At 36.9% G+C, this 25,774-nt stretch overlaps 1 pseudogene; it reads left to right on the forward strand.

The window, feature by feature from the left end:
• The first annotated feature begins 7,814 nt into the window (after window positions 1-7,814).
• On the forward strand, window positions 7,815-8,561 carry LOC101586653 (annotated as a pseudogene).
• The last annotated feature ends 17,213 nt before the right edge of the window (window positions 8,562-25,774 follow it).

Below are 25,774 nucleotides of genomic sequence, written 5' to 3' on the forward strand. Positions count from 1 at the left end.
TTCTTTCTTTCTTTCTTTCTTTCTTTCTTTCTTTCTTTCTTTCTTTCTTTCTTTTGTGCAGGGTCTCACTACACAGCCCAGACTCGTAGTGATCCTCATGATTTCTGCCTCCCAAGTGCTGGGATTACAGGAGCGTGCCACCACACTCAGACTCCATCACTGGCTTAGCACCCCCCCGGGGGTGGGGCTGACATGGCACGTGGAATCAGGGATCAAACCCTGGCCCCTGCACTTACCTAAGCAAGTGCTTAGTCTGCTGAGGTATACCACTGGCCTTTTTCTTTTTCTTTTTAGTTTTCTTTCTTTCTTTCTTTTTTAAAACTGGGAGTTGGCATAGGGCTTGGTTATTTGATCAAAAAGATTTACAACAAAAGAAATCTTATGTCATGTTTATTAAGAGAACAATGTAATTATAAGACTGTTACTAGCTAATATTTTGAGCTCCTACAATGTAGGAGTAAATACTTAATCTAATTCAATACTTGAAGCAGTGTATGAGATAGGTATTACTATGCAGAGTCTTTTAAATATCTCTGAGGGATCAGTTCTAGCACTCTCCCTCATATAAATATCAAAATCTATACATGATGATGCCCCTTGTATAAAATGGCATAGTATTTTCAGATAACCTACATAACCTTCTTATGTACTTTAAATCATCTGTAGACTCCTTATAATACAAATTACAGTATAAGTGCTATATACATAATTGTTATAGTATGTTTTTTTGAGAATAATAGCAACAAAAAGGGCATATGTTCAGTAGAGAAGCAATTTTTTAAATGATTTCCATCTGCAGTTGGTTGACTCCATGAATGTGAAAACTATAAATACAGAGAGCTGACTGTATTTTCACTTTCAGATGCAGTAACTGAGACACAGAGAAAGATTCACAGCTCAGAAGTATTGAAGCTAGGTTTTGAATCAAGGCAGTCTGACTCTAAAATATATTGAATTCCTTCTGAAACTTCTGTCTCTCATGAGTTAAGAATTTTTCCTCTTGGCTGAATTATTTCCATCACCCTTCAAACATACTGTAATCATTTGTATTATTCTTAAAAACTCGATTTTTCTCTCTCATTACAGCAAAACTTTTTGAAAAATTTTTCTCTGTATACTGTTCCATCTTTTTTTTATCCATTCCATTGAGGCTTTTATGCCTTCCACTTCACTGAAATTGTTCTCAAGGTCACCAGTTACCTCATTTCTAAATGCAAAGGTCAATTCTCAGTTCTCATCATATTTGACACTAACACATAGTAGCATCACACCTATTTCTTTATATCTTTCTGGTGGCTCCAGTTGCCTTTTGTTGGTTCCCCTTCATATCTCCAGTTTCCTTTTTGTCAGAATCCTAGGCTGTTTCTCACTTCTGTTCACGATCACTCCCTCAGTGACATCAGTCTGTCTGCAGGTATTGTGCTATTCAATCCCACATTTATATCTGGAGTCCAAATCTCTCTTCCAAACTTACTTTTTTTATCCCCAATTGCATATTGTAGTTCTCTTTTATATCTAATGTAAATCTTAAACATAGCATGCCCCAAACTAAAATATTGCTGTTTTTCCCACAATCAGATCCTCCCACTATCTGATCCATCTCAATTAGTGACCATTCTGTATAGGTCAACATCTCTATTCTGTCTAGGTCAAATCATTATCTTTGACTCTTCCCTTTTCCTCACCCCACTCCCACCCTTCCTCAGTCTGAAATGAAATTTAATGATTTGACCTTCAAAAATATTTAGAATCTAACTATTTTAATCAATTTTACAGCAATTACCATGACATGCTTGAATTACTGCAATGACATCTTAACTAGTCTACTTGATTCTGCCCTTAACCCTCTAACAGAGTAGCCTGAGCTATCTTAAAACCTAAGGCAAATCATGCTATTTTGTTATCAAACCTCTCCAGTAGCTCCTTTCATTATAAGCTGAAGTTAATGGCTACATAATCACCTGAAGAACAACTTCAGAAATAACAACATCTGGGCTGTATACCCACAAACTGAATTTGGTGGGATTATATATTGTATAGCCCAAGAGTTTAAAAAAGTTCTTGAGGTGATACTGAGACTGAAGTGGGGTTGAGAATTCTTGGCTGTTTATTTGTCTTGAGTTTAGCTTCTCTTAGTCATGTCCTCACTAAGTCTACTGTAGTCACACCGCTCTTCTGGTAGAAGAAATCACCTATGTTGTTCCCTTAGAGGCTTGGCACTGACTCCTCCCACACCTTCTATGTCCATCCCTAGTTCCCAGCATGACTCACTCCCTCCTTCTCAGGTCCTTCACACGTGACTTCCCTATGATGTCATCCTTGGTTCCTTGTTTAAAAATGAATCCACCTTTTCTGCTTTATTTTTACCTATTATTCTTATCTCCTGAAGCTGTTTTATTTATTTCTTTTAGTGCCTATTTTCCTTAGCTAGAATGTAAGCTCTCTAACAATAGGGATAGATTGTGCTTATCACTATTTTCCTGATGTCTGATGTATAGTATCTATTCAAGAAATAATGGTTGAATAAACTATTTAACAAAATATCACATAATAAAAGAAAATTTCAGGGGCCCAGGGAGATAGCTCAGTAGAATAAGTGCTTATCTGGCAAGCACAAGGTCCTGAGTTCCATGCCCAGTACCCCTCCCTCCAAAAAATCAAATAATAAAGTGAAGTTAGAGTAAGAGGTAAACAAGCAACATGTAGAGCTGAAGAAAACTAATATGTATTTTCTGCAGACAAAAAGTGTCAGTAAGCTAAATATGGTAAGCACACTAGTGTAAATTGAGATTAATTTTCAGCCTATCAGAGGAAGCCTTAATTTATACTTTTTGATTCTTTGTCAATCTGGTGAAGCTGATGGAAGGAAGCTATTTTTAAATAAAGTTAGAAAATTTTTTAAAAAGGTGGCAAAGTAGTAATAGTACACATGCCTCTGTATTAACATATTAAATTGGCATTTGCTAAATATTTTTCTCTAAGGTTTGGATAAGAAAATATTTTGGCTCTGAGAACAATGCAGTCTCTTGAAACTACTTAGCTCTGCGAGTAAAACATGCAAATAGATGCAGATAGTACACATGTGAATTATCTTGGCTATCTTCCAGCAAGAAATTTACCTACAAAAGGAAGCAACAGTCATGGTTTGCCAAATAATATCTACTGTGGCTCTAATACCTAGCATAATTTTGATGTAAGAATGAGCATAAGTGAAATTTTATGACATCTACAACACCTATGATATATGTATTTTTGTGATTTTTATTGGTAGCAGTCATAAATATTAACTATGATTTGTACTTTGAGAGTAGAAGGAAATGCTATATTATAGTTAGAGGTCAGTAAAAGAAGATGTAATGTTTCATATTCAAATTCACAATTTCTCTAAATTTTATCCATGGATGCCAGAATAAGAATCTTCTGAACTAGGGCTGGGGAGATATCTCAGTGGTCTAAGTGCCTATCTGGCAAGCACAAGGACCCAGGTTCATCCCAGGCATGGCCTGGGGTACAATCTCAGGTACCACATGTGGTGCCGACCCCAGAACCCCAGTTGTGCTGTGTCAGCCCAGAAATCGGGCATGGTGGCTCACGCCTGTAATCTCAGCTCTAGGGGGGCTGAGATAAGAAGATCACTAAAAGTCTGAGTTGTATAGTGAGACCCCATACCAAATAAACAAATAAATAAATAAAAATTTAAAAAAGAATCTTCTGATCTAGGAATATTCATAAGCAGTTTAAAATATATTTATTAGTATTGAATAAACAGCTAGTGCAGATTGAATCAAACTCTTTCTGAGTTTGAAATCTGTGAAGATCCTGTTCACTTGGCTTTGTGGTTACAGTGTGGGACAACTGCAAGAATCGACTTCCATAATGTCTCATAGCTTGTAGTAAAGTGTGTAAGGATCAGTTACACAACAGAAACAAGTCAGAAAGGAAGCAGAGCAGGTTAAATACCATTCTCTGGAGTGCAGCAAAGGAATTAAAAGACAGGGTTCTTCTATAACTCTTAAATTCTGAGAAAGCTTATTGCATTGACAAGATATGAAGGCTTTGACAAGACTAGTTCTATTGTATATGTACATACGATACAAAAGAAATTACTAAGAGAAACAATGGAAAGCCCACTGCTCTGGCCAGAGAAGGGCAGATTCCTTCCCTGGGATGTATGCATTATTTAACAGTTTCCACTACCTCAGAATTCCTAAGAAAAAATTTACATATCCCAGCAATATCTTTTAAACACCATAACTTTCATAACAGTGCCTTATATCCTATTCTGCCTTATAATGCAGTTCTAATATAATTATAACTACTACATTGATTGAATCAGAATCTATACAGATTTCTTTTTTGTGTGTTTTTATTTTAGGGAAGGGTCTACAAGGTGATCAGGGTCTCACTACTAGATTGGACTTGTAGTAATCTGCCTGTTTACAGCCTCCCAAGTGCTGGGATTACAGGCCTGCGCCACCACACCCAGTCTCAATTGCCATTTTACCACACCCCTGGGGGCAGGGCCAGCATGACAGTTCCCAGGAATCAAACCCCTGGCCCCTGTGCCTGCTTGCAGGCACTTTAATATGTTGAGCTATTTGGCCAGCCCTTCTATGCAGATTTCTAAGGACAGCTTAAGCAGGGGTTTTTTTCTTAGGACTCAGAAACTGAGTTCCTTTAAAGTAAGAGGTAAAAAAAGCAAAAGCTTGCTATTTTGAATTTATGGCAATAATAGAAAAATTGCTAGGTACTTTTGATGAAAGGGTTTAAAGTGAATGTAACACTACATATATTGATTTCATATTTCAATGGACACCCAGATTTATTGATTAGAAAAGGACTGACTCAAGCCAAGATTGATTTGATAGAAATCACAGCCTGCTTATTTATCATGTGGAGAAAATTTACACACCTACCTAGGCATAGAGGTATTACTTTATTGACTCTGAATTAAGTCTTGGCTAGGTGTCAAGTTTTCATCTGCATCTCACAAATTTCTTTTGGGAAAGTTCTTGTTTCCATATGGGCAAGAAACCATGAATAGAATGATTTGGTAGTTTAAATGTACAGAAATACTTTGAAAAATCAGATATTGTAAAATATTTTTAACTGGAATTTGTGGTGATGTTAATATTGTTGGCCAAATGAATTTCTTTTTATTCTGCTCATAATCAAAGCACAGGACAATATTAACAAGAAGACAAAATCTCAAGGACTTTTTAGATATGCTCATTCATAAATAAACATTAGTGTGTGAATTAGAAATCATTCTCTAATAAGGTAGGATGTTAAAATAAGTAGTTCAGAAACAAGCAAGCAAACACAGTCTCCTATGCAACTCTACTTAGAAGAACTTTGTTAGGTTAACAGTAATTTAGCCAACATTATGAATCCTTTATAATATGCCAAGATTATGCTATGAATTTTCATAGAGTTTTTTAAATCATTTACAAAAAACCATATTAAATAGCTGTTGGTATTGTTTTCATTTTACCTTTCAGAAAAGTGACATTCAGATAGGCAAAAGGGCTGGCCAGACATCTCACAGCTAGTACATGGCACTGGGATTAAAACCAGCTCCAAAGGGCTCTCTAATCTGTGAGATCCTGAATGATTTATTCTTCCAGAAGTAAGAAGGGAGTAGGAAAGAGAATAAATAGGCCAAAGTGTTTAACTGAAAATCCTAAGTATTGTATCTTTCACAAATTAATTACTTAGGGAGTAGGTTTCTAACTATAAACCAAGTGGCATTAGGTTTTGAAAGACAAGGAGTTAATCTAATTTCTTATTGCATGGTTATTCTCCTAAGCACAATAGCTGCATTTCAAGGGAAAGAGCTGTTCATAAGTGTTAAGGGCCTTATAACTGTTCAAATGCCCTTTTAATACTCTTCTTACTGGCAAAGGTACATTAGAAATGAAATACAGCGGAAGAATAATTCAAACTCCTTGGATGGTGGCATTTTGTAAACCTCAAAGCCATAGTACAAATCTCTCTCAAACCTCTGGAAATCCATCTTCACAGCGCAGAGTAGGTGGTAAGGGGCTTGCAAATCCGTTTCAACCTGACAGCTCCGAACTTAACTTGTTTTCTGATTCCTCAGCCATGACAGGTCAGTACTGGACATTTGTCACTTTAAAAGCTAAGTATTCTTTTTAGAGATTGGAGGTCCAAGGAACTGAACTTTAATGCTAGAGTCTAGGCATAGAAGACAAAAGAAAGAGAATGGAATACACATTAAGCCTCTTCCAGTGATTATGTATGAAAATAATATTTGATGACATAATATTGTAAGAGTTTCCATGCTTTTAAATATATCGTATTGGCAAATTTTCTCAACATCTTGAGTGACGTGTCTAAATTTATTTGCTTCACTGAATCAAATGTTCTCTTAATTCTTCCTTTTCTTTTTTTTTTAATTTTTTTATTTATTTGAGAGAGAGAGAGAGAGAGAGAGAGAGAGAGAGAGAGAGAGAGAGTGGTGTGTGTGTGTGGCCAGCTCAGCCCACCAGGGGGCGGGGCTGGCTGGCATGTGGTGCTGGGGGATCGAACCGCGGTCCCTGATGCCTTTGCTAAGCTTGTTCCAAGTAGGTGCTTTAGACCACTGAGCCATCTCTCCAGCCCCTTAATTCTTCCTTTTCAAAGAAATCTATCTTCATATATTTTGAGGAAGCAAATATCCTGTCTGATCACAAATACTACTCTGTCATGTGTATATCTACTGAGCCTGGAAAATCCACTATGATATTTCATTTATTCAGTAAATTTTTCCACTTATTACACCTGTACTTCGTTCTACCAATCACCAGTCTGTCCAACATATATTTGTCTGTTCTATGTTAGGCATTCCACTGGGTTCTAGAAATTCATTGGTAATTAAAATACATAGGGTCTTTACCTTGGGGTACAGCCTACATTCAAGGAAAATAGACAAAGTCAAAAATACAGAAGTAACCCACTTCAAATTGTGCCAAGTGCTAAGATGAATAAAAATTGAGCTGAGAACTACGATTGAAAATATCAAGAAGGGATCTATGAAGCACATTCAAGTGTCAGTTCAGTTGAGACTAAAATATTCCTCCAGCAGGAACTCTATTTAAAATTTGAATAGATTAGGTAGTAATAGTAATGCACTAACTCACTAGAATGCTCACATTCTCTGAGGGGATGACTAAGGGCACAGGTCTTGGCACAGATAATTTTGAGTGGCGAGTGGCTCAAGAGGCAGAGGAATAACGGACCCTCTTCTATGTGCTAGGCTGTCCAGTAGGTACTAGATCATCTCTTTTTATTGCAACCTCAGCACTAAGAGGTGAGCATAAACTGCCTTCTAGAAATAAGCAAACAGGTTCTGAGCAGTTAAGCAAGTAGAATAATATAAAAGGTTAGTCAGTGCCCAAGCTTAGCTGGGACACTCCGGCAGTACTGGATAAAATCTAAGGACTAAAGAAAGGGAGAGAGAGGTGAACAAAGGAAGAAGGGATACAGTGTCATTGATGAAAAATGAATTAAAAATGAAGTCTTCTTTTTAAATTGATTATAATTTACCTGGACAAATGCATCAAAGAGAAGGACAGGAGGATATCACAAACAATAGTAATAATCAAATATAAACTGTGTATTATTCCTGAGGAAGATGAACAAGCAACATTAGTGGGAACAGTCACTGTGCTTTGAAGTGCTTTGGGGAGATTTTTAAAGAATAATCTACAATGGGGACTTCTTTTAAATGTAATGCTTGTTTCCCTTTGCTTGGATAAAGTGATTTTAGATTTCATACAAAACAATGATTGCTGAGGGGCTGAGCCAGGAAAATGGTGACTTTGGGAGAGAGCGGCACCTCGGGCGGCAGAGGCAGCACCGAGGAAGCATTTATGATCTTCTAAGGTAAAGCAGATAGAGAAAAGAGATTCAGTTCTAACATCCAAAAATCAGATTGAAAAGTTGATGAGTCCTGGATCCTCTTACTTCAATTTGAACCCATTTGAGGTTCTTCAGATAGATCCTGAAGTGACACATGAAGAAATAAAAAAGATTCCATCAGTTGTCCATATTGGTGTATCCTGACAAAGACGAAGACGATGCTGACAGAGCACAGAAGGCTTTTGAAGCTGTGGACAAAGCTTACAAGTTGCTACTGGATCAGGAACAAAAGAAGAGGGCCCTGGATGTAATTCAGGCAGGAAAAGAATACGTGGAACACACTGTGAAAGAATGAGAAAAAACAAAGAAGGAGGGAAAACCTACAAATGTAGAGGAGGTTGATCCGGATCTGTTCAAACAAGCTGTGTATAAGCAGACCATGAAACTGTTTGCTGAGCTGGAAATTAAAAGAGAGAGAAGCCAAAGAGATTCATGAAAAGAAACGACAAAGGGAAGAAGAGATTGAAGCTCAAGAAAAAGTCAAATGACAGAGAGAGTGGCAGAAAATCTTTGAGGAAAGTCGAGATGGTAGGGCCGACAGCTGGCCAAACTTCCAAACAAATACAAAGGGGTAGAAAGAAAAGAAAAATAGGACCTTCCTGAGACCACCACAAGTGAAAATGGAGCTGTGCGGGTAATCTGCTGGATAACAGCCACAGAACCCTGCCCTGGCTCTCTCCTTCCTGCTTTGAAGAGCTTTTTCTTTCCTCCCACCGCCATTCAAACATAGAGTAGTATTTTCTTTTTAGTCCATTTTGTTTTCAATACAATTTAATATTAATCAGAGTAATTCTTTTGTACATTGAAAGGAGGGGCTTGGTTTAAAAGAAATCCTCCCCGATTCCTCACCCCTAGAACAATCGGGATTGGAAGGTGCCACCATTGACCCTGCCTTCTTTCCCACAGCCTGTAACTTAATGTTTTGTACTTCACTGAATTGCGATGTTTAGAAACTTCATGTGTAGTTCATGAAAATCATCTAATTAAACATATTGCTTACAAAAAAACCCAAAACAAAACAAAACAAAGATTATTGAACTGTCTGGAAGGTCAATAAGTACACTAAGATCATTGAGTACAGTCATCATAGCTAATATATATGTATATATATATATTTTTTTCTATTAGTTTATTGAAAGGAATAATTAATGCTTATGTTTGATCAGTCTTACATTGCTATATCTTATCTGAGCAACTACTTTGAAGATACCAAAATGCAATATAATGACCATTGTTAATTTCCTATAATCTTGTTTTGATATTTCGTATCATTTTTATTTATTAATTATTCTTTGTAAATAAAAAATAAAGAGCATTGGGTTATGAAACACTGTGGGCTAGGCAACACTGTGAGCTAGGCAACATCCTATTTGTGGTGCTATTTCAGGTTGAAATACATAATGATAATTGCCTCCAGTTCTACTTCTCATCACTAAAATGTGACAGTGAATACATGAAAAATATTACATTATGTAAGTACACATTTATAACAATAATACCCCTTTGTCAGATAATGTGGAACAGTGAAGTTTCATGGAATATGTTATTAGAGTTGCAAGCGAGCAATATTTACAGTGGATCAACACAGTATCACATAACCCAACACAAGGTGTGGAAAGTATTAGAAAGAATGAAAAATTGTGGACATGAAACATTTGCTTTAAGGAATCACAAAGGAACGTACATAAAGGGAGGAAAATAGTTGCAAGGTCAATGATCCTCAGACATTTCTGAATATCCCCCATATTCTCAATTTGATTTATCAATAAAGGTAAGGCCAGGTGGTCAGGATGGTGAAATTTACTTCTGGCTTAACATCTCCAATCTCAATGTTAATCTCTTCATTGTATTATAGTTCTTAAATCTTTCATTCTTCTGTGAAACACAAACTTGATGAAGCCAGAAATAAGATTGGCAAGGGTTACATTTATAGCATATAACAGTGCTTAGCACATACTACATGCTCAATAAATATTTGATTTTTTTCAGCATTTCTTTGTTCTCTGTTTACTATGATAAACAGTCACTGTAAAACTGTCTCACTGAGGCTTTGGTATCTTGAAACTTCATTTTTAGCATCAGTAGTTCTTTGTGCCTGCAACATCCTTGCCTGAGTTTGGAAAATGGACAAATGAAATGTGACCATTACATGACTATAAACATCTACTTGTTTCATGATCATCTTGGGTCAAAGCTATCAATATCAGTCTGTAAAGATTCCTTTACATACTTTTAAAATTCTCATGTGACTGAAGAAGGTACCCAAGAAACCTGAAGAGCTGAGGTTACAATGCAGGACAACCCAGCCTCTTTTTAAAAATATATTTTAATGAGAAAGAATATATAAAAAGGCAATGAAGCAGTTTCAAAACAGGTTAGTAGGACAGTTACAATAATTAGCACATTGCACATTGTTGTCTTCATAGTAGTTATTCAGAGGACAAAATGTAGACATGATATCTTGTCTAAACAATCTTAGTACAAACCTTTCTTCTCAATGAACTAAGAGAAAGTAGCTGTATATCTGTCCTATCTTGTATATACATATACATGGATTTTTTCACAACAAAACGGCCCTTTATTTATATCCCCCTTTTTTTTTTGTTCTGTCAGAAATGGATATTCCACTGCAATTAAAGAAGCTGTATTTGGAGAAGTCTTTAAAGGACCTTTTCATACTTGATGCCAGTCCAAAGACTGTAGGTACTTGAGCTCAGCAAAATATAACCCAATATAGTCCAATAATCCATAATAGGAGTGAGTTATCAGCACGCATGACAATTGTCAGAAGTTGTTGACTTGAGCCTTCCCAGCCTCTTTTTGTCTTGGTCTCGGCAGAGAATAGGCCCTGTATCATTTATCTTGTGCAGTATAACCAATTCATGTGATGTTTGACTGCTGAAAAGGATGCATTCTCTCACTTTGCAGGTGGTTCTGCCCCAAGTCTCCCACAGGATGCAACCAAGCTGAAGGTCAGGGCTGTGATAACCCAAAAGCCGAGTTGGGACCATCAGGACTGGGACTGCTGGCAGATACACATGGTCTGCTCTAACTGTGGCCTGGAGTCTCCTGTCCTTGCCACAAAGGCCTCTCATATGTGTGTCTTTTGCTACTTGCACATGCCAGTTACACAACAGCTGGCACTGGGATGCAATTTGACCTAACCACAGCCATCTTGATTCGTAACCACCATCCTGCGCACCATGGACTTTCATGTGCACTCCCATCCCCAAAGACAGGTGTCCTCCCAGCCTGAGATGGGTTCGGGCTCCTAAATATTTGATATTTGTGTGAATTGTTCTTTTGTATTCCTTGAAAGTTCTTTTGATGTTTCTTCCATGCTAAGAAGCTGCCTCTAGTTTCTAAATCTCTCCTGACCCAATTTCCCTAAAAATGTATTTTACGTTATATTTTGTTCCCTCAGAGATTCTCTAGAGAGCGCGGGTTTTAACCAATAAGATTAATAGTTTCAGACACTGCCTTAATCCAGATGTAAACATAAAAAGAGACATTTAAGGCAGGGGCTGGAGATGAAGAGTATGTTGAAAACAGCTCTGTGGATACATACTTCTGTTAAGAGCTCAGATCATCTAAGGGTTGGAAGGAATCGTAAGCTTTGTTCACCTCCCGCTCATCAGTTAGCTGTTGGATCACAAAGGCCATTTTATTTGCTTTTTCCCAAAACATCTCTTCTTCTCTTTCTTCTCACGCACAGAACCCCTATTTACAAATGGACACATTTCTATCTAGCGTAAAAGACTTTATTTTCCTGCCCTTTTTGCGTTAAAGGCAGTGATATGTGACCAAAGTGTCCACGGTACTTCCAGGGAGGCTTCTAAAAGGTACTTTGTAGTTCTTCTACAGAGACTTCTTAAAAGGACATGTTTAAGAGGGGTCCCATTTATTTTGCTGCATTTCTTCCTTCTTTAGAGCTACAGTGATAATATGAGGGTCTCAACTCTATAGGACCTTGTGGTACCCTTAAGGATAGAAGATATGTGACAGGATGATACAACAGAGATATAGGAAGCTAGAGCTACCCTGTAGCATTGCCTAGCCTGCTTCTGAACATCTTTCAAGAAGTAGTAGTAAATCTATTATTTAGATATTGTTGTTTTGTTTTCTGATTGTTTGCTCTAATATATATATATATATATATATATCATATATATATATATATATATATATAATATATATATATATATATATATATATATAACATATATTCCTGAATTTTACTCCAATTGATTCAGCTATATTATTTTTATTGCATCTAGGACCAATGACCATTTAACAATGATATGGACATTTGTAGGGTAGCAGAATGCAAGATTTGTGGGGTAAGACTTCCACTCAGATTCCAGAAGAAAGCCTGGGAGGCTAAAGAGTATACCCTTGAAAGGGCAGTATGTAAATCTATGAGCGAAGGTGAAAATCTGTGCAGATACCAGGAATGTGGACTATTTACTGAGGAATGGCTCAAGTAATAAGCTAAATCACTGAGGACAGAGGAAAGGAGGGCTGCTATGGGCAATGATAATATTGTTGTTTTGTTTTCCGATTGTTTGCTCTATATATATATCACATATAACATATATTCCTGAATTTTACTCCAATTGATTCAGCTATATTATTTTTATTGCATCTAGGAGGAATGACCATTTAACAATGATACGGACATTTGTAGGGTGGCAGAATGCAAGATTTGTGGGGTAAGACTTCCACTCAGCTTCCACTCAAACTCCATTTGGAGTTTACATCTCACTGCAACTTGCCCTGGATACTGGACGTGAAGCTATGCAATTTAGTGTATGCTCTGCTCAGTCTGATTTCTTCTACTCTCTTGTACTTCCCTCTTGGAATGACATGATTAAGCTGTGATATTGTACATAGGCAGAATTTACCTTTCCTTCTGATTTGTATATACATTGAATCTTGGAGATGGACTAAATGAAATTTAATAAAGATATGTGCATGAGTCTTTAGGGGGTCAAGGGAAGAATGTTACGGTTTAGATCAAGAATGGCCCCCAAAACTCACATATGCTCAGACATAAGGGCTTTTGGGAGGTGAAAGAATCAAGTAGGTACTAGAGATAAACATGCTATTAGGAGAGGGGGACCAGCTCAGAAAAGACAGGTCACTGAGAGTGTCACATGGAAAAGTATATTTCCCTCCCCACTTTCCCCTTCTCTGTTTCCTGGCCTGCCTGATGTGAACAGCCTTCCTCTGCTGCAGGTCCCTCTCCATGCCATTTCTGCATTTGAGTCTGCCAAACCTGGACTGCAGCTTGTGAAATTATAAAACAAAATAAGCCTCTCCTCCTTGAAGTAGCGGATGTCTGATGCTGTGTCTTAGTGATGAGAAAGCTCTATTCCATTATTTTCACCTGACATACAGTCAATGCTAGCTTCTTATTTTTTAAATTTATTTTTAACAGCTATGTATAACATAAAAATTTCATGTATTACTGGAGCAACATATAATGTTTCAATACATGTGTACATTGTATTATAAATACAATGCATTTATATAATATAAATACAATATAAAACAGTTTAACCATTTTTTGTTTTATTGAGACAAGGTTTCATTATGGAACCCAGGCTAGCTTCAAAGTCTCTGTTAAAAAATTTCCAAATTATCTGTTCTAGCTTTTTAAGTTATTGCATAATGCTGATTATTGTTACTGATAATCTCCCTATTGTAACAGCACATGAGAAATTCCATTTCTATCTAACTGTGACACAGTACCCATTAATCCAAGTTTACCCCATAAGTACAATCCTACTCCGAAATTCTATGAATTTGGACAATTTTGATGTCTCCCAGGAATCACAAACCATGGGTCTTCAAAACTCATCACACTCCCCCACATCACCCAAAAATCAAAAAATCACTTTCCTACCTTTCCACAATTATTCCTTCCAATGAACATGACATGACATATTATTATTTCTATTTAGGGATGGGAAAACAAAATCTCAGGTTAGTTAATTTGCCCTCTTACAAATCTCTAAGTTGCTAAAAGCAGAGTCTCATATATGTTAGTCTGACTCTGAAGTTGGAACTCCCACCAACTATGTTAAATTGCCATTTTAGGGGATTTTATTATAAGATATTTGTCTTTATCTTGAAAATCAGAGAGCAAGTTCCTGTGGGAAGGGAATGTTAAGTAGGAAAATGTTGTGGAAATGATTAGGTTAGGAGAAAAGGAAGGACTCCTGAGTACCAGGGACCAACACAGTTCAAGAAGTGCAGGAAGCCAGAAGAAGCTGAAGGGAAAAGTAGGTAGAGCTAGGGCAGGATAGTACAGGTCTGAGGCCAAGATTCTCTTTCTTAGGATCTTCTTGAGAGACACTTCATCTTAGTCAGCTTCAGTTCAGCCTGTAGGAAAATGGTCCTCATGTTGGAAAGGTCAAAACTTTTCATAAGATGAAATCTTGATTCGGACATTACTTCCACTAAAATCAGTATCTACTTGTTTATTGGCTGAACAATTCAATATATTTCAACAATGCTGTATGTAAGATTAATTCTATTTTGCTTTTGACTTGTATTACAGCACTGGGAATTTGTTCCCATGGATTCCCTTGCCTCATTCCCTTACCAGACAGAAAGTTTTAAAAAGAGTGGCAGAAGCAGAAGACATTTTTAGAAGGCAATAATGTCATAATTTGGGGGAGACTTTTTGGGTCCCCATGAAATTTGTAGTAATAGTTATTCTGACATAGGTCCACCGCTTGTTTTATCCTTCTCCAGGAAAAATAATTTATTCCTAGCCTAAGTGAGTTCCTAGGCATAAAATTTTGCTTTTGCTTAGTTTAACCAATATGTAAAAGTATTCCAGCAGTATGAAACCAGTAAGTCCTATGCTTTAACACAATATACTCCAGCGAATGGATACAAAAGATGTGGTATTTTTATAAATGAAGTATAACTCAGCTATAAAAAGACAAACTTGAGCACTTTCTAGATAAATGGATGCAACTAGAGGCTATAATCATATGAAATAAATCAGACCCACATGTGGAAATATCGTATTGTCTACCTAATATAAGAACCTGCAAGAATAAATAAAATCTGAAAAGTATAATAGATATAGTAAAATATAAAGAAACTGAACATAAGGAATAAACAATGAAGATGAAGGAAAAGGAAAAAGACAGGGAAAAAAAGGAAGGGGGAAAATCAAGCAAGTATATCTGCGGGATAGGTAAGATGATTGCACTATTAATTACACCAGTATATTTTTTTAAATATCAGATAATGTTTAAAATTTTCTTGGAGGACTGGTGAGACAGATCAGTGGCATAAGCACCTGCCTGGCATGCATAAGGTGCCAAGTTCGATCCCTGCTACTGAAAAAAAAAAGATAAAATTTTCACTTTGACACAGGTACCACAAAAAAAAAAGAAAAAGAAAAAGAAAGAAAGAAAGAAAGAAAGAAAGAATAAAAGAAAGAAAGAAAAAAAGAAATGAATTTAGTGCTGGCCAAATAGTTCAGTGGATTAAAGCACCTGCAAGCAGGTGCAGGGGCTAGGGATTTGATCCCGAGGTCGTACTGGCCCCGCTCCCACGGCGCCCTGAGATGGCAACTGAGACTGAACATGGTGGTGCGCACCTGTAATCCCAGCTCTTGGGAGGCTATAAACAGGCAGATCACTACGAGTCCAATCTAGTAGTAAGACCCTGAACACCTGTAGACCCTTCCCTAAAATACAATACAATAAAATAAAATAAAATAAAATTTTCACTTTGAATTACTCTGTATTTGAATATCTGTAATCTAAGCAACCACAGTAGTCCCTCGCTATTTTGTGGTTCAACTTTCGTGGACTCATTGCTTCATGGGTTTTCAAAAACTATTAATCTAAGTTACTTATCCTGGATTTTTCACTACATTGCGGGATTTTGTGGTACAATACAGTATACGTATGCTGTTAAAGTTACACAGGTTTACAAGTTTAGAACATACTTAAGAACATTGAAGTGTTTTTAAAAATGTGGGAAAGGTTTATAAGTGTGTGGGAAGGGTTTGTAAATTCTTAAAATGTATATAAATACTAAAATAAATATAAGGTCACTATGCTGATTTTCACTTATCTCGGGTTGTCTGGAACACAACCTCCACAATAAGTGAGGGGCCACTGTACATCAAACATAGCACTTTGCAATACTAAAACTATGCTTAGTACTTCTATTGTTCTTCTAAATGTGCACCGTTTATAATGTCTTATCAATTATGACCATACTCTCTTTAATATAAATTTAAGAAATAAAAAGGACCAGAAAAAATTAAGCATTATTGAAAGTGTTAATGTTTAAGCATTTTTCCAGTCTTGCATACCTATAGCTGTTACTCTGAGCAACAAATTTGATGATAAAAATATGCAATATAACAACCATAGTTAATTTACTATTCCTGTTTTGAAAATCTGTACCATACATTTATAGTTGTTACTGTTTTTTACTTTTTGCTATTTCTTTCTTTTTTACTTTTTAAAATAAAAGAAAACCAAATTGAAAAAAATAAAAAAATTAAAGATATACATTTTAGCTACTTTAAGAAGTAAATGGCCTTTATCAATATCTGGATTACAACTTGGGTAAAGTGAATTTATTTTTTAAAAAGGGATTATTTTGTTTAACATTTAAATTTTATCAACTTCTTAATGATATTGACAAATGCTTTAATGCAATGCATGCTTTCATTTTAAACTAATTAAGAAAATATCAAATTCTTAATGCTACCTAACTATGGATTTATTTTTGAGGTGAAGAAGGCCATTTAGCCTTTGTAAATTGATAAAAGGCAAGACTGATAATTTCATGTATCTTAATTTCTAAATGCCATGCTTTTTATCCTTAGGCAAGGTACTTAACCTTTGGGTTTTTATATTTCAAATAATAACATTATTATCTTATTTCCTTATATCATTACTATTGTGAGACTTTATACATTAAGGATCAGAAAATGCTTTCTTGGATAAATCTAGTGTTTGTTTCAGGGTATCTCAGAGGTACACAATATAATTAAATTATGAATTTTGAATAGTCATATGCTGTCTCTGAATTCTATAAAAGTGCAAAACCTGTGAGAATGGATCATACCAGCATTTACTTACATCCTCAAGTTTTAGCTTCTACTGTGGTATTGGGAGAAACCTTGTGAGAAATGGGCATTATGACAGTTAGGGTGAGGCATCAATTTGAATCTTTTTGGAGTCCACCCTAGGGGTTGGTGTGTCACATTTTTGGGTCTGTCTCGGTATGTAGGTATGCCCTTGGAGTCTATTTATGGTCACGTGATCCTTCCTCTGTAGCACTATTCTTCTGCTCTATTTCCTAGCTGCCATGAACTAAGTAGCTTTGTTCTACTATGCTGTTCCACCACCACATTCTTATTTAGACTTAGCTGACCATGGACTGAAACCCCTGAAACATTAGCCAAATGAAAACTCTCCTCCTTTAAGCAGCGCATGTCAGAGATGGTGTCTAGCAATGGGAAAGCTGACAGATACATCCATATTTGTTTTTCATGACATTGAACATAAAAGCTTAAAACAATCCTAAATAATCATTTATTAAAATATTTAAAAGTTCTTATTTTCTTTTTTTTTATACGAAGTAAAGCCATGTTGTTATGTTGAGCTCTAGGGGACTCATGTCAATAATTTCTGACATTGCCAGTGAAGCGTAAGACCCAATACTATTATGGGCTACTGGGCTCTTTTAGAATATTTTGATGAGTTTACACACCTATAATATTCAAATAACTTAACAACAAAAAGGGGATACAGATGAATGTCCATTTTGTATCTGTGTATTCAAATGGCTAGGATCGATATACAGTTACATTCTCTTAATGAATAGAGGGATTTGTTCTAATGGTGTTTGTAAGTAGGATATCATGTCTGCATCTTGTACAGCAATTAACCACTAGGAAGAATGCATACAATGTGTTAATTATTGAAACTGTCCTACCAGTTTAGTTTGAGACTGTCTCATTGCTATTTGTTTCTCAATAAATTTATGGAAAATAAAATAAAATACATCTCTAAAAAATATTCAAATAACGGAACTTAACAAAAAAGGGATATAGATGAATGTCCATTTTGTATCTGTGTATTCAAAGTGATTAGGATAGATATATAGTTACATTCTCTTAATGAATAGAGCGAATTGTTCTAATGGTATTTGAAGGTAGGATATCATGTCTGCATCTTGTACAGCAATTAACCACTAGGAAGAATGCATGCAATATGTGAATTATTAAAACTGTCCTACCGATTTGATTTTAAACTGTCTCATTGCTATTTGTTTATCAATAAAATTATGGGAAAAAATAAAATAAAAGTTCTTATTTTCTTTTTAAAAGGATTTTATTTTATAAAGGGTACAAAATAGTAGCATAACCAAAAAATTACAAAAGATACAGAATTTCACTTAACAAAGTAATATGAGTTTCACAGAATATGTTGTAATGCAGTATTGTCTTCCAACATTCTTAGTTTTTTGATGAATAAATTTGTATACTTATGAAGTATAACATGATGTTTTACAGAAAGCATTATGTGATAGAGTGGCTAAATCAATCTAATTAAGATACATATTATATTAGCTAATTTACTTGGTAGAAAAAAATATCTGATACCCACAACTTGAAGAAGAGGTAGTTTTTGCTTATGATTTCGGAGGCAGTAAGGCAGAAACATCATGGTAGAAGAGTACGGTAAAGCAAAACTTCTAAGTTCTGGCCCTACCTACTAAAGCAATTCAGCTTAGGAACATCAGTGGATTAATCCAATCATATTCTGAAAACTCCACCTCTGAACATGTGAGACTTTTGGAAGACATTTTTAATGGAAATTATCATGTATTATATTAATTTCTTGTCTTACTTACTTTTCTTTCATTTCTGAGATAAAATACCTGATGCCCAAAGTTAAAGAGGCGAAGGTTTATTTATGTCACAGTTTGTAGAAGTTTCAGCCCAATGGGCCTGAACAATGTCTTTTGGCCCTTTTTATCCTATCCAGGCAACCTAGGATCTGTACCACTCACACCCTTAATCCTAGTGCCACTCATCCTAGCATTGCACCATGAATTAATTCCAGCTTCACACACTGTGAGGCCACCTCTGAAAAAGCCCAACTTGTGAATGCATGAGGTTTGGGAGAAACATTTTTACATAAGCCATAACATTCTGCATATGGCCTCCAAGGACTCATGTACATCTTTTTATGAAAAAGGGATTTAGTCCATCTCTAAGAGCTACCAAATTCATAGCAGTTTCAGCATTGATGAAGTCCAAGTCCAAAGTGTCCTCTGAGATTTTAGGCTAACTCTGTGCTGCCAACTTTGTACTAATGAAAAGACAGTTAAGCACTTCCAACATTCAAAGGCATGACATAGGGTTGGCCAGATAGCTCAGTTGATTAAAGTGCCTGGAGTTCGATTCCTGGCACAATGCTGGCCCTGTCCCCGGGGCACTCTGAGATGGTGATTGAGACTGGGCATGGTGGTGTGCACCTGTAATCACAGTGCTTGGGAGGCTAAAAACAGGAGGATCTCTATGAGTCCGATCTGTGTAGTGAGACCCTTAGACCCTGTACAAAATAAAAAAAAGGCAAAGCATAAATGTTTTCATTTCAAAAGTTACAAACAGGAGGATAGCAAGAAATGGGAACAAAGCAAGACAAAAACCCTCAGGGAAAACATTGAAATCCCATAGATCCACTTCTAGTATGCCTAGAAATCTGTCGCAATTTTTGAACTTCAAAGGGCTTAGGTGGCTCCACCCCTATGGCACTGATGGTGTTTGTAGTTCCCATGGCGTCTCCTTTTGGCTGACTCTTATCTCTCCTTGCCATTTTCCTCAGAGGAACCATATTCCTGGCTTCTCTAAATTTCTGCAGTCTCCACTATACCTATGGTTTTACACTGCAGCTTCACACACTGCTCTCTCAGGGGTACAGTGTGAACTTCCAGGCATTTTTCTGAAATCTAATGGGAAGCCTTCTTACCCTACAAGTCTTACTTTCTACATACACCTAAAATGAGCACCATGTGGAGAATGCCAAGGTCTGCTGCTAGCAGGAAGCGTAGCCAGGATTTGTTCTGTCTTGGCTGTAGGGGGTCCAGTGGCAATCAATGAAATCCTGAGTAAGAACTTCCCTAGGTCTCCACCATTCTGCAACACAGTGCTCTGTGGCTGTCTTATCATAGCAAAGTCTTTCACCTTTGGCATTTTAAGGCTTCAAAGTCTGTAATCCTATGGCTTCTTGTGGTAACCTCAGGTCACCTTTTTATTCTCCTGTTTCTTCTCATCAATCAAGATATCTTCTGCTTTATCTTTTTAGTCTACAGCTTTAGCAGGGCTCCCTTTCTGGCTAATCTCAAATGTTTTAAATAATCTTACTAGGCTATTTGCTCTTGATTCACAATGTGTATCTGGGTAAGAGGCCCCCCCCCACCAAAAGTAGCCATGCCACTGCCTCAATATTCATCTGCCTTGAAATTTGTCTGTCCAATTAATTTTTTTGCCATCTTTAAATCAGACTCAGAGAAAGACTCTAGATATGTAGACATGAGCAAAATGTGAAAAAACTTTCTGGAAAGGCCTAACACACATTGTTTGGAGTTGAACACAAGTGCAGTGCTTTTCTGAGTAGGAACTTCCTGAGCCTGGTCTTTTCAAGTAAAATTTCTATCAGTATTCTGGTCTTCTGAGTTCTGACTAGAATCTCTCATCAATACAGCTTGAGGGGTTCCAGTTCTACTTTTCCAGATGGCATCTTCAAGCTTTTCCTATCTTTTCCCTTTCTTGCAAGCTACTTCTAAAGGCTCTTGAGCCACATGTTCCAGAAATGTCATAGCAATAACCCCACTTGTCTGGTACCAAATTATGTCTTAGTTACTTTTTCCTGGTTGCTTAGACTCAATACCTAACATTAAAAAGATAAAGGTTTTTTAAAGTCACATTCTGTAGAGGTTTGAGTCTCTATTCAGCTGGCTCCAAGGCAGGTGGGTTGGCAGAAGGGGTCACAGAAGAGAACCAGTTCATGGCAAGCAGAAGAAAGGAAGAGTAAAGAAGCAATGGACTTTAATAGTGTCTTTCTATCCCTCTTATCCAGTCTACTTAGGATTGGTTGTATTTATATCTTTACTCCTTATGCCACTGAGTCTAGCATTACACCATGAATCAATTCCAGTTTCACACATTCTAGATCCAGCCACCTCTGCAAAAGCTACATCTATTACCATGTGAGGTTTTGGATGGACGTCTAGACAAAAGCCATAAAAATTCTTATCAGTTTTTGAACTAAGAACGTAAAAGCTACTCTGTTAAGGGCCAGTGAAATAGCTCAGCAGACTAAGCCCCTGCTTATGTACCTGCAGGGACTGGGGTTAGATCCCCTGTACCACATGCCATGCAGGTCACACCCCCCGGGGTGTGCTGAGCCAGCAACGGAGTCTGGGCGTGGCAGCACATGCCTCCAATCCCAGCGCTGGGGATGCTGAAAGCAGGAGGGTCATTACAAGTCCAAGATGCATAGTGAGACCCTGTACCAAATACATAAATGAAGAAAAAAGCTACTCTGCTAGCAATTTTCTGGTGCATAATACATGGCTCTTAACTATAGTCATGATAACACACAATACTGTAGAGCTCTTGAACTTATTCTTTCCAGGTGAAATTTTGTATCCTTTGACCCTTGAGAATCTTAATTACTTCCCAACTCATTAGGAATCTGTCATGAATAAACTTAACATTGCTATAGCCTTCTTGCATTTTACATTTATATTAGTATATTTTTCTATGTGCTGATAAACTACTGATTTGGCTAATCCTTACCTACTGAATTGCATGATTTATTGACAGAGTAAGCTGGATGTTTTGACATTTTATAGATGTGGCCAAAGGCACACACTGAATAAACAAAATGAATAGGGAAAATGCTTGTGACAGTTTGGCCTGAAGGCACTGTCAAGCTCTCCTGGCATTCAACAAGATCTTTTTTCCAGGAAACCAAAGGGCATGGCAAGATCAATTATCAAATCACATCAGCATCAAATATCAATAATCCTGAAAAAATATATGAACTGGTGGCAAAGTTAAATCAGATCCTGAGGATGAGCTAGCATCATACATATATGAGTGTCAGTAATCTTTCTGAACTTATATACATAATTATTTGAATTAAAGTGTTAACATAAGGAACTCCGCAGTCGTGTGCTTTCAAATAATTCAGTCACTGACAAAAGTCACTAAACAGTGTGGAAGTTAGAACCCAAACCAGAAAGAATTGATTTAATCACGGCTGGCTAGATTTTAGTTGGAGTACTAGCTTCCTTTTGAGAAACCATCTTTTAAAGGGACATAATCAGACTGGAGTCATTTTAGAAGTAGATTAGTCATGTGATGACAAAAATAACTAAAGTTGCATAGTTAGGAGTAAAAAAATGGCCAATTAGGATTATGTTTTCAAAGAGGAATAAAGTTCATTCGGTGTGGCTACTTATAACCAATAGAACCATATTTCAGTTGAACATAGGGAGAATTTTCGATCAACTGGGGCAGTTCTCACACGAATAAGCATCTTGATTGTGTTTCTTGCCACCATAGGTCTTTGGATGCACAGAGATATGGTAGATAATCAATGGTACATAATGGGCAAGAAGGGAGAGAAGGAGTACTAGGGTGCATGGATGACTGAAATAAGTCCTTTTGATAGAGTACTGGATCTATATTACTAGTTATTCAGCATTGCAAATAGAAACAACACCCAACATTGAAAGTACTGATATAGGCAGGCCAAATAGCTCAGCAGATTAAAGCACCTGCAAGCAGGCTCAGGGGCCGGGGGTTCAATCCCAGGATCTGCCATGCTGCCCCCCCCAGGGCATGCTGAGACAGCAATTGAGACTGGTCATGTTGGTGCAAGCCTATAACCCCAGCTTTTGAGAGGCTGTAAACAGGTGGATCACTACAAGTTCAATGACACACATGTTCAGTGACACCCTGTAGACCCTTCCCTAAAATAAAAAAAGAAGGAAAAGAAAGTACTGATATTGGGGGCCGGGGAGATGGCTCAGTGGAATAAGCACTTCCCTAGCAAGTGCAAGGGTTTGAGTTCAATCCCCGGTTCCACAAAAAAAAAAAAAAGTACTGATATAGCTTCACAGCTTTTTAATTGTTTTTAACCGTGAGACCTGGTAAGGTTTTATGAACCAGTGGGTAACACGGTCTTTCTCTGAGTTTTAAATCTGTTGGAAACATCCTTCAAATGTAGATTATGTTACTAATGAGCTTAGTGACTATTTGTCATGGGCTCAAACTGGAGAGATTTACTTGAGTTTGCACACGGAGTCATGGAAATGTCTGAACATGCCCTTATTCTTGGCTGCTCACCCAGCTGTGTGCACTTGTTTGGCATTTCTCATGCTCCTAACCTGCCCATTCTTGCAGCAGTCCTGTGTTTAGTCTCCTGTGAGCCCTCCTGGCAGTTTACATTTATACCAAGTAACACAGTAGTGGGCACGTGCCAGTAAGAACCTTGGTTATAAAAGATTTTACACTGGCTGGCATCGACCTTAGTTATATCAGTTATTTACACTAAAAGGGACTGTGTGCCTGTGCGGAAATCTTGCTCTCTTGGATTTAATGTCCACCAGAAATGATCCCTCACCACACAACCTGAACCAATGTGTAGCCATTTTACGCTGCAGTTTTCTTTACAGTGACCTCAGGAAAATTCCTTACCTGTCTGTGTCTCAGTTTCCTCATTTGTAAAATGGGAATAATGCCCACCTGAAGTGTAAAGTGTGCGAGCAGTGCCTTGCTATAATAAATGCTTTATTAGTGTATGCTGTTAGCTCTTAATTGCGATATAGATACGTGAGACAGCTGGAAGGTAAACTATTACTCTTTGTATTGATCAAGTTGAAATGCAGACTGTGCTTTTAGGTTTGCAGCCAAGTGTGTGCCATGTCATACTTCACCCTGATCAGCTGATCCATCTAGTCATTTGCCTGGCTGGGCAATTATACATCTTCTTTCTAGAAGCTGTTCTTTTCCTGTCTGGCAGAGATATGAATATCCCAGGGATAATATGGTCTCAGAGTAAGAAAATTAGGAGGTGCCAAATTGAAGGTATTCACTCTTTTTTTCTTCTTGTTGGAAATCAGTAAATAAGACAATTTTCTCCCCTTCCCAAAACAAGGAGTAAAGGGAATTAGAGAGGCAGAGGTGTTATTCTTTTGGAGCAATCGCTCCATGGAGATATGAAGCAGCAAATGAAGTTTCACCCTATAATGATGACCTAAAGAAAATGGCAGGGCATCAGCCACCATTTCAGACACCATCATTTCATATGCCCCAAATTAAAATAACATCATCTCAGAATGAAGCAAAGTACTTTGATAAATGTAGCTTCTTGCCACATTGCCCTTATTTTTCACAGACCTGCAAAATTTCATTAGGTTTTGGCAAAAGTCTCTGGAACTACCCTTTGGGAGCCCCTGAACTAGATGACTTTTAAGGTCCTTTGAACCATGAGATGTTATAATTCTATGATAGAATTTCATTTGTACCTGGTCTACAGAAGAGAACCAAGGGACTGAACTTGGGTCAAGGGATAAGCAGATCCTGAAAATATATTTGTGAAAAGGTTGTCAATCAGGCCCAGAGCACAGTGTTTCTTCTCCCTGGAATCCTTAATCATGTTTCCTAAATGTCAATATGGAGAAAAAAGTTATCTAAAAGGGCCAGAGGGTTATTGTGAGGAGGACTTTATGTTGAACCTCTATACCCAACCTTGAGCTTTGGGGTTCCTATTTATAGCCTATGCAACATAACAGTAGGGAAGAAAAGAAGGAAATGCAAATTTCAGTATCTTTTTCAGTAATAACAATTCAAACGTATTCATTTCTTTGTCTTAATATCTTATTACTGGCTTATAGTTCTCCTCATCTCACATATGGTCCCACTCCCCCACTTCATGAAGTAATGAAATTGTATTGTAACAAATTGAAATAGAAAACCACATATCCAGATGATTTATCATTAACATGAAATTCTATCTTAACCTGAAAGTCAAGGAACAGAACTCCCAAGCTATTTCAAGATTCATATAATAAGACAGACAATAAGATGCCCCAAACCACAGTATCTTGTACTCTATTAATCGTACACTGACAGAGCCCTTTGGTTGCATTTGTATTTCCAAATAACTGCAAACACATGTCACCATTTTTCATTGATTTTGGGCTTTCCTAGGAAGGAAACACTGGTAAATTATAATAAGTGGTGTCAACTTAAAACAAATAGCACAGAACCCATTTTGAAGGTATTTGTTGCAGAACTTGGTTTGACTTGTTGGATTAGTTGAAATCATGTCAAAATAATGTCTTTGGAAACCAAATAAAAATATGCTTGCAGATTTGTCTGCAGCAAGCATTTCTAGAGCATAAAAATCCTTAAGAATCAATATGGTTTTATTCAGTATGCAAATGTACTGAAAAGCATTACAGTGAAAATTCCATTGCTGAATTATATGGTAGTTTTGGTGAATTAATAAATAATAATAGATGATAAATAATACAGTGACTGAATTAGATAATACATTTATGAAGAAGTAGAGGGAAGAAAAGATTAAGGGAGATAGTCTTGGGAGAAGATCAATTTTCAGATAAGATAGAATAACATTTTATATTCAGAAAATTAATGGAGTTTAGTCCTATAACTCACATAGTCCAGTTAAACTGAATTGCACTGCAGCCTTTTAAAAACGGAGAAACAAAATGCTTAGTTTTGAAGTGGTAACCGTTTGAGTTCTAATATTAG

Source organism: Octodon degus, unplaced genomic scaffold (genome assembly GCF_000260255.1).
Source record: "Octodon degus isolate 3935 unplaced genomic scaffold, OctDeg1.0 scaffold00063, whole genome shotgun sequence".
Classification (NCBI taxonomy): Eukaryota; Metazoa; Chordata; class Mammalia; order Rodentia; family Octodontidae; genus Octodon; species Octodon degus.